Source organism: Ranitomeya imitator, chromosome 1 (genome assembly GCF_032444005.1).
Source record: "Ranitomeya imitator isolate aRanImi1 chromosome 1, aRanImi1.pri, whole genome shotgun sequence".
Classification (NCBI taxonomy): domain Eukaryota; kingdom Metazoa; phylum Chordata; class Amphibia; order Anura; family Dendrobatidae; genus Ranitomeya; species Ranitomeya imitator.
In genome coordinates, this window is record NC_091282.1 from 143,538,450 (window position 1) to 143,546,743 (window position 8,294).

Consider the following 8,294-nt stretch of genomic DNA (forward strand, 5'->3'; position numbering starts at 1 on the left):
TTTTCTTTATTTTGGTATTTAAATTCTCCCTGAAAAAAAGTAATAGTGGGAGATTAATATTGGCCTTTGTGTTTCTGTGCCAGTCCTGTCTGTGCCATCTCTCTCAAATTGTGGGCCACAGAAAGCCTAGTGTCTGTTTTTTTATTTTGGTTTTTAAATTCTCCCTGAAAAAACAATAAATAGTGGGAGATTAATATTGGCCTTTGTGCTTCTGTGCCAGTCCTGTCTGTGCCATCTCTCTCAAATTGTGGGCCACAGAAAGCATAGTGTCTTTTTTTTTATTTTGGTTTTTAAATTCTCCCTGAAAAAACAATAAATAGTGGGAGATTACTATTGGCCTTTGTGCTTCTGTGCCAGCCCTGTCTGTGCCATCTCTCTCAAATTGTGGGCCACAGAAAGCCTATTTTTTTTTTTTATTTTGGTATTTAAATTCTCCCTGAAAAAAAATAAATAGTGGGAGATTAATATTGGCCTTTGTGCTTGTTAGGGCTGGCGGAATGCACCGAGTAAATATAGAGATGTTATTTGGTGCGTTCGCAGCCCGGGGTCCACCGTGCAGGAAAAGAACCTGCTGCTGGCAAACAGCGGCACAATATGGCGGTAGAAGCGAACTCTGTTGCATCACAGAGTCGCTATAAGGAAAGGACTGTGTCCTGTTAAACTCCACAGGAATACACAGTAACTGCTGAGCAGATAGCAGCTTGTGGTCACACAGTCCAGGAGGCAAACATACAATCTCCTCACCGGAGGAGCCGGTATTCTAGTGGCTTATTTCAGCCGGGGCCCTGTAACCAAACACACAATCTCCTCACCGGAGGAGCCGGTATTCTAGTGGCTTATTTCAGCCGGGTCCCTGTATACACACAAGTGTGACCACACTGGCGCAAAACTCATGTCATGCATTGATACTAGCGCATGGCCGTGCGGCCATGCGAGCCTTATATAGCTGCAGCAAGTAAAAGACCTTCCTAGAAGGACCAATGAGAGACTGCCATACCTGAGCATGTGACCCTAGATCTCCACTGAGAGATCTTACCCTGGGCATGCTCAGTGTGTGAAAAGCAGGAGTTAGTCCTAGCAGCTATAGGACCTTCCTACCATGTGACCCTCGATCTCCACTGAGAGATCTTACTCAGGGCATGCTCAGAATGAGAAAAGCAGGACTTAGTCGCAGAAGCGTTTGCTCGCCGCTGCCTAGAACTGACTTCAATGGCAGAAGCAGGAAAGGCAGCAGTAACTCTTTGTACAGAGTGGGACTGAGCAAGACGCTTGGACTGACGTCTCCGCTGAGCAGGCTCAACTGCGGCAGGAGAGGAATGGGAGACCGCAGCGGAGATGGCCCGAGATTCCCCCTGTGCAGAGGCGGGAACTCGACCCCTAACAGTGCTTCTGCGCCAGTCCTGTCTGTGCCATCTCTCTCAAATTGTGGGCCACAGAAAGCCTAGTGTCTGTTTTTTTATTTTGGTTTTTAAATTCTCCCTGAAAAAACAATAAATAGTGGGAGATTAAAATTGGCCTTTGTGCTTCTGTGCCAGTCCTGTCTGTGCCATCTCTCTCAAATTGTGGGCCACAGAAAGCCTATTTTTTATTTTTTTTATTTTGGTATTTAAATTCTCCCTGAAAAAAAAAAAATAGTGGGAGATTAATATTGGCCTTTGTGCTTCTGTGCCAGTCCTGTCTGTGCCATCTCTCTCAAATTGTGGGCCACAGAAAGCCTAGTGTCTGTTTTTTTATTTTGGTTTTTAAATTCTCCCTGAAAAAACAATAAATAGTGGGAGATTACTATTGGCCTTTGTGCTTCTGTGCCAGCCCTGTCTGTGCCATCTCTCTCAAATTGTGGGCCACAGAAAGCCTATTTTTTTTTTTTATTTTGGTATTTAAATTCTCCCTGAAAAAAAAATAAATAGTGGGAGATTAATATTGGCCTTTGTGCTTCTGTGCCAGTCCTGTCTGTGCCATCTCTCTCAAATTGTGGGCCACAGAAAGCATAGTGTCTTTTTTTTTATTTTGGTTTTTAAATTCTCCCTGAAAAAACAATAAATAGTGGGAGATTAATATTGGCCTTTGTGCTTCTGTGCCAGCCCTGTCTGTGCCATCTCTCTCAAATTGTGGGCCACAGAAAGCCTATTTTTTTTTTTTTTTGGTATTTAAATTCTCCCTGAAAAAAAAATAAATAGTGTGTTAGGGGTCGAGTTCCCGCTTCTGCACAGGGGGAATCTCGAGCCATCTCCGCTGCGGTCTCCCATTCTTGTCCAGCCGCAGTGGAGTCTGCTCAGCAAAGACGTCGGTCCCAGCGTCTTGCTCATTCTCACTCTGTTCTGAGAGTTACTGCTGTTTCTCCAGTCTCTGCCATTAAAGCCAGTACTGGTCAGCAGCGAGCGGACTTCTCTGGGACTAAGTCCTTGTCTGCGCATACTGAGCATGCCCAGGGTAAGATCTCCCGTTGGAGATCGAGGGTCATGTGCTCAGGCTCTGCGGCACATTCCATTGGTCCTCTTGACAGGTCTTGGAAGGGCAAAAGTCCTGTGGCCACTTCCTGTGCTGCAACTATATAAACTGCGCATGACCGCACGGCCATGCGCTAGTATTGTCTTGTAAATATGTGTGTGTGTTGTGAGTGAAAGTCGCTCTTTAAAATACCCTCCCTATTGAATGTCTGTTCGCGGAAGGTGTATGTTTGCTATCTAGCGCCCGACTTGTCCAACAGCACGAAACACACATTGCAGCGTCCTCTTGCTGTGTCCGCCTGTACGGCGCCGTGCGCTTGCCTTGCGCTTTCCATACCCAAGCCAGTGTGGTTGGTGGCGTCCGTCAGTGCGGCATTGCTCGCACTCCTGTGCATTTATATATTTATTCTTAGTTTCCTTACACACCCAGTTGTGGTGTAGTGCCAGCGAGGGTCTAATCGGACTTCAATCCCAGTTGGGGTTAAGTACGCTGACTGCTCGCTCGCGCTTTAGGTGCGGTGCCGCGATCCTGTGACGCAGCAGGATTGCTCCCTTCACGCTGGGTGAGGTTGAACCCACGTGTATATACTATAGTGTACCGCCATATAGTCTGCTATTTACTAGCAGCAGGGTTTCTCCTGCACGGTGGACCCCGGACTGCGAACGCATCTTTCTTGGTGCATTCCGCCAGTCCTAACAGAATACTAGCGCCAGGGTCTGGCTAGTAAATGGCGGACGACCAGCGTTTACAGAGGTACATCCAGCAGCTGGAGGGAAGGTTGGCAGCTCTTGAGCGTACATCCTCAGCTGTGGATGTCACTGCTGTAGCTGTTCAGGCTGCTAGTGTAGCCGCAGCCAGTTTGTCCGCTGCCACCCCTGCTCCGACTTTATCCCGTCTCCCGCTTCCTGACAAGTTTGCTGGCGACAGTAAACAATGTCGCGGATTCGTGAGCCAGTGCTCCATACATCTTGAGCTCCTGGCGTCACGCTTCCCTACGGAACGGGCGAGAGTGGGATTTATTCTATCTCTCTTGTCGGGCAGGGCGTTGGAGTGGGCAACGCCACTTTGGGAGCGAGATGATCGTGTGGTACAGAGTGCTCCTCTCTTCTTGGACACTCTGAAGCAGGTCTTTTTAGGACCTCGTGTTACCCACGATACCGCGCTCCAGTTGTTGACTATTATTCAGGGCACGTCCGTGGTCAGCCAGTTTGCCATCCAGTTCCGGACTCTAGCTTCTGAGTTAGAGTGGCCAGACAAAGTTCTTATTCCGGTGTTCTGGAGGGGACTGGCAGACCATGTGAAGGACGCCTTGGCCACCAGGGAGATACCCGCCACACTGGAGGAACTTATCTCAGTATCTACCCGCATCGACCTCCGTTTTCACGAGCGGAGGTTGGAGCGGACCCAGTGTAGGCAGAGGTTTTGGCTGGCTCCTACCTTCGCCAGACCTCTTGAATCTCCTGTCTTGGCGTCAGACATCTGTCATCAACTTGGACATTACGCCAATAAATGTCCGCGGCGGTCGGGAAGACGATCGCGTCTAGTAACCATTGGGGGAGGTTCACTAGACACAGCAGCATTTTCCTCCAAACTGTCCTTTAAAGGGACAATCCTGTTAGGCTCCTCCACTCTAACAGTCGAGCTTTGTGTGGATTCAGGAGCAGAGGGAAACTTCATGTCCTCTGCTTTTGCTCTACGCCATGCTATACCACTAGTCACGCTCGCCAAACCAGTTACAGTTAGAGTTGTGAATGGGGCGACACTTCCACTGCAGATCACACACCAGACAGTTCCGTTCACGCTGTCCATGTCCCCTTCCCACCAGGAGATTATTTCCCTTCTTGTTCTTCCCGAGGGAATGGATGAGATTTTGCTGGGAATACCCTGGCTCCGTTTCCACTCTCCACATATTGAGTGGTCCTCAGGGAGAATATTGGGTTGGAGTAAGTCTTGTATGGGCAGGTGTGTGAGTGAGTGTCTACAGGTTTCTACTACTGAGGTACCCGCAGACCTTTCATCTCTTCCTAGGTGCTATTGGTGCTATGCAGATGTATTCTCTAAGAAGGCTGCTGAGACCCTACCGCCTCATCGCCCCTACGACTGTCCTATAGACCTCTTGCCTGGAGCTGAACCTCCTCGGGGAAGAGTATATCCCCTCTCCCTCCCAGAGACGGAGGCTATGTCTCAATACATTCAGGAGAATTTGGCAAGAGGGTTTATAAGGAAGTCGGTGTCTCCGGCAGGGGCGGGATTCTTCTTCGTACAGAAGAAGAACGGGGAGTTACGTCCTTGCATCGATTACAGGGGTCTCAATGCTATCACCATTAAAAATAAATACCCATTGCCCCTGATATCGGAGCTCTTTGACAGGCTAAGGGGAGCTAAGATATTCACCAAATTAGATCTGCGGGGTGCCTATAATCTGATTCGTATCCGTGAGGGGGACGAATGGAAAACGGCTTTCAATACCAGGGATGAGCACTATGAGTACCTGGTGATGCCCTTCGGGCTCTGTAATGCCCCAGCCGTTTTTCAGGACTTTGTCAACGATATCTTCCGGGATATGCTTTCCACCTCGGTTGTAGTCTATCTGGATGATATTCTCATCTTCTCTCCAGATATTGACTCCCACCGGAGAGATGTTGGCAGAGTCTTCGAACTCCTACGGGCGAATTCCTTATATGCAAAGTTGGAGAAGTGTGTGTTTGAGCAGGAGTCCTTACCTTTCCTGGGCTATATCATCTCGGCCCAGGGATTGGCTATGGATCCTGCCAAACTACAGGCAGTGATGGACTGGCAGGAACCCCATTCTCTTAAAGCGGTGCAGCGCTTTATGGGGTTCATAAATTACTATCGCCAGTTCATCCCCCACTTCTCAACTTTGGTAGCTCCCTTGGTATCCCTCACCAAGAAGGGAGCAAATCCCAAATTGTGGTCCGAAGGGGTCTCCAAGGCCTTCGCTTCTATAAAGTCCCATTTTGCTAGCGCTCCCATCTTACATCGTCCCGATGTAGATAAGCCATTCCTTATGGAGGTGGATGCCTCATCCGTTGGTGCTGGAGCAGTCCTCTATCAAAAGGATGCTCAAGGTCGGAAGCACCCATGCTTCTTCTTCTCAAAGACCTTCACACCAGCGGAGAGAAATTACTCCATCGGGGATAGGGAGTTGCTGGCAATGAAGTTGGCCTTTTCGGAGTGGAGACACCTCTTGGAGGGTGCTCGGTTCCCATTCCAAGTCTTCACGGACCACAAGAATTTGGTCTATTTGCAGACAGCCCAGCGGCTGAATTCTCGTCAGGCCAGATGGTCCTTGTTTTTCTCCCGGTTCCACTTTACTCTACATTATCTCGCCGGAGAGAAGAACATTCGTGCTGACGCTCTCTCTCGCTCCCTTGTGTCAACTGAGGAGGAGGAGGACGAGCCTCGGCTCATTGTCCCTTCGGAGAGTCTGAGAACCGTAGCTCCGGTTTCGCTTGAGTCTGTGCCTCCGGGCAAGACTTTTGTTCCCATCAATTTGCGACCGGAGGTTCTCTCCTGGGCTCATTCGTCCAGAGTGGGTGGACACTTTGGGGCAAAGAGGACATCAGAGTTGCTGGCGAGAATGTACTGGTGGCCACATATGGTTCGTGACGTCGGAGACTACGTTCGGGCATGTGTCTCTTGTGCCAAGAATAAGTCTCTCCGTCAACGGCCAGCTGGGTTGTTATACCCTCTGCCGGTGGCAGACAGGCCCTGGGAGATGGTCGGGATGGACTTTGTGGTGGGTCTGCCCAAGTCTCGTGGCTGTACCATTATTTGGGTAATCACCGACCATTTTTCTAAAATGGTGCATTTGGTGCCGCTTCCTCGGCTACCTTCTGCACGGGCCTTGGCAGCGTTGTTTATTAAACACATCTTCCGTCTTCACGGTATGCCAGACAAAATTGTCAGTGATCGGGGTCCCCAGTTTGCGTCTCGGTTCTGGAGAGAGCTTTGTTATCTTCTCACTATTGAGTTAAATCTCTCTTCGGCATATCATCCCGAGACGAATGGGTTGGTGGAGAGAGCCAACCAGACCTTAGTCACATATCTGCGACATTTTGTCTCTGCTAAGCAAGATGACTGGGCATCTTTGCTACCGTGGGCGGAGTTTGCTCTTAACAATACTGTAGCTGACTCCACTGGACAGACCCCATTCCTCCTTAACTATGGTCAGCATCCGCGGGTATCTGTGCCCATGCCCGTGTCTTCCGCCGATTCCAGGGTGGCAGACTGGGCTGTGGAGGCACGGGACATTTGGGATCGCACTCAGGATGCCATTCGGGCTTCCAAGGAGAGAATGAGGTCCTCCGCCGACGCACATCGGCGCCCCGCTCCAACCTTTGCTCCTGGCGATTTGGTGTGGCTCTCCGCCCGTAACATCAGGCTGCGAGTTGAGTCTACCAAGTTTGCACCTCGCTACTTAGGTCCTTTTAAGGTCCTCGAACAGGTTAATCCTGTGGTTTACCGCCTGGCCCTTCCTCCACGCCTTGGTATCACCGACACCTTTCATGTGTCCCTCCTTAAGCCCGTCTACATGTCCCGGTTTTCTGAGTCATCTACTGGGACGTCGGGTTCGTCTACGGACGATTACGAGGTGAACGCTATCTTGGGGTTCAAGGTGGTTCGTGGCAAAAAATTTTATTTGGTGGACTGGAGGGGTTACGGTCCTGAGGATAGATCCTGGGAGCCTGCTGAGCACATCCGGGCTCCGCAGCTCATTGCTGCCTTCGAACGTAACGAGGCCCAAGGAGGGGGGGGCCCTAGGAGGGGGGGTAATGTTAGGGGTCGAGTTCCCGCTTCTGCACAGGGGGAATCTCGAGCCATCTCCGCTGCGGTCTCCCATTCTTGTCCAGCCGCAGTGGAGTCTGCTCAGCAAAGACGTCGGTCCCAGCGTCTTGCTCATTCTCACTCTGTTCTGAGAGTTACTGCTGTTTCTCCAGTCTCTGCCATTAAAGCCAGTACTGGTCAGCAGCGAGCGGACTTCTCTGGGACTAAGTCCTTGTCTGCGCATACTGAGCATGCCCAGGGTAAGATCTCCCGTTGGAGATCGAGGGTCATGTGCTCAGGCTCTGCGGCACATTCCATTGGTCCTCTTGACAGGTCTTGGAAGGGCAAAAGTCCTGTGGCCACTTCCTGTGCTGCAACTATATAAACTGCGCATGACCGTACGGCCATGCGCTAGTATTGTCTTGTAAATGTGTGTGTGTGTTGTGAGTGAAAGTCGCTCTTTAAAATACCCTCCCTATTGAATGTCTGTTCGCGGAAGGTGTATGTTTGCTATCTAGCGCCCGACTTGTCCAACAGCACGAAACACACATTGCAGCGTCCTCTTGCTGTGTCCGCCTGTACGGCGCCGTGCGCTTGCCTTGCGCTTTCCATACCCAAGCCAGTGTGGTTGGTGGCGTCCGTCAGTGCGGCATTGCTCGCACTCCTGTGCATTTATATATTTATTCTTAGTTTCCTTACACACCCAGTTGTGGTGTAGTGCCAGCGAGGGTCTAATCGGACTTCAATCCCAGTTGGGGTTAAGTACGCTGACTGCTCGCTCGCGCTTTAGGTGCGGTGCCGCGATCCTGTGACGCAGCAGGATTGCTCCCTTCACGCTGGGTGAGGTTGAACCCACGTGTATATACTATAGTGTACCGCCATATAGTCTGCTATTTACTAGCAGCAGGGTTTCTCCTGCACGGTGGACCCCGGACTGCGAACGCATCTTTCTTGGTGCGTTCCGCCAGTCCTAACATAGTGGGAGATTAATATTGGCCTTTGTGCTTCTGTGCCAGTCCTGTGTGTGCCATCTCTCTCCAATTTTGGGGCACAGAAAG